Here is a 2,522-nt window from a genome sequence, read left to right on the forward strand (position 1 = left end):
CTTTGTCTTTTAAGATTTTTCTTCATTGATTTTTTTCTTCTCATTTCATCCTTTGCCTATTGATTTTTTTCTTCTCATTTTATCCTTTGCCTTTTAATTCTTGAAGATTGACAATCTTTCTTTCTTTTTTTTCTATTTTCTATCTATGATGTCAAGTCATAGATTATTATTTTTTTTGTTATTTAAATACGCTAACAGCACTTAAGCATTATTTTTTCACGCTAAAAAACAATCAGCCCGGCCCAGAGCAAAGCGAAGATCGGCTATCTAGTTAGATCTAAAATTCAATCCATTACAGAGTATCCTAACCAAGCATAGCTGGCCAAATATGGGTCATCAGGGTTGAAGCAGAATTTGGCAACGATTTAAGGGTTTGTCACATGTCAGTAGCTAGGATAGGGAGACAATGGCAAAATGTGCTAGGAGAAGTTCAAAGCTTGATCACGTTGCTTTTTCTGTTCCTATCCACTTCCTTTTGTTTTTCTAGTTGGATTTTCTGCTTCTTCACAAAAGCAAGGGTAACTTCATAACTTTTGTTTCTCCTATAGCTGTGGGGACCGAGACATCATGCATGCTACTTGTCGCTGCTATCAATTCTTTGGTAATTGTATCTACTAGCAAGACACTCCATGTCATTATAACAGTACTGGTTTTCATCTAGACATTGCATATAGATTCAAAGATGAGGACATGGGACTTCTTCAATTATGTCCTCAGATATTTAGTACGCTGGATTCAACGTGAAAACTGAACCTTCTTATAGAACGACAAATGACCACCAAACAAATTACACGGCTGGTTGCGCTGGAGTGGTCGCTTTAGGACTACACCGATCAGTGGACAGAATTCACAATCAACAGCATTGCAGACCAGCAATCATGAAGATACTAAAGTTTGATTCTTAGCTAATACTGACCAAAAATTTCATGGCAAACATGCTTCCTTTCTAGCCTCGTAGAGGTTATAGCCTTGTGGGCACTGGCTGCAACTAAAGTAACAGTACAATGATGAACATGGTATAAATGTTTGAACATGATAGAGAATTAAAATGTGTTAACAGTCATAATGATATCTGATTATGCTTGTCAAAATTCGCTACATGGTTATTCCTACAAGAAGTATTATTCCACGTTCGAGCTCATAGCCCCGCGATAGGTTTTGTCTCGAAAATGTGGCTCATGAAGAGAAAGAGGTGGCATTTGAAACTTATTAGTTGTCTAAGCCCTGGATCATTCCTATCCACCGTGGATGTTATTATCATCATAACCCTTCTAGTCGAGGGGCTTAGGATCCAAGAACAAGAACATGTAGTAGCCCTGTTCCCTAGATAGGATGATGCTAACCAAAATCCACTAGACCCCTCAAGAAGTATTGCTCCCATTAGAGTTCATAATGGGAAGTAATGTAGTAGCCCTTGTTCCCTAGATAGGATGATGTTGACCAAAATCCACTAGACCCCTCAAGAAGTATTGCTCCCATTAGAGCTCATAATGGGTTTTACGAAAAGGCATATAACCTACAGCTCCTTGCTGATTGGGATATTGTACCATCAATGCCCATTCGGGTTTCATACAAATTTAGAGAAATGATGCATGTAATGACAAGAAACCAACAAAAATGAGCAACTTAATTTTTTTTTATTAACAATTAATGGGCTAATTTTATAAATTATAAAATTAACAACTATATAGGCATCTAATAACCATAAAAAACTTGAATTTAGAAATGAGAAATAAATCCAAAATAAATCCGAATTCAACTATTCTCGCATTTAAATGAACAGTTAATTGATCATGCCTCATGTCAGATGTATTCATACTACGGTCAATGTAGCAAGTTTTCATGATAACGAAATAATAAATAGAACTTCTCCCACTGCAGAGCTTGCACCACTCTTAAGTATACATGCATTAAGACAGGGTCAATATCAATGAGTTACATTTTCGATGTTTTTTAGGAGATATAAAGACGTGATGCCGTAGCCATCTACAAGAGCTGATAATTATCACAATGAACATTTAGTAGACATGGCCCATGGCCAAGAACACTTAATCCATTTGGTTTCTACTAATGAAAAGAAAAGTGCATACTAGTTTTGGATGCCGTCCCATGGAGATCCAAATGATTTTATTGTCTTTCCTAGCAGTTTTCATCCCTTACACATAGGATGGAAATAATGCAGATGAAAACACAAAAAATAAATAAAATAGTAAGCTAAAAATATTGAATTGAAGTCCGGTAGAGTTATTATATGAAATCTTAATTCATATTTTTATTATTAAATAAATAATTTTAATGTAGTTTTCTTCCTTAATTAAAGGGTTTGCATCTCCTTCAATAAACTTAAAAATTAAATTAAACAAATTAAAAAATATGAAAATAGTTTTTGATGATGAAGTGTTGAGTTGGAACATAGTTTTTAATTTGATTCTTGGATGGTAATTTTAAGTACACATGAATGGACTTAAACATAAGGACAGAAGACATCCGGACTTGGATAAATTAGAAATGTTTTCGGTCTG

This window comes from Populus euphratica, unplaced genomic scaffold (assembly GCF_000495115.2).
Source record: "Populus euphratica unplaced genomic scaffold, PopEup_1.0 scaffold193.1, whole genome shotgun sequence".
NCBI lineage: Eukaryota > Viridiplantae > Streptophyta > Magnoliopsida > Malpighiales > Salicaceae > Populus > Populus euphratica.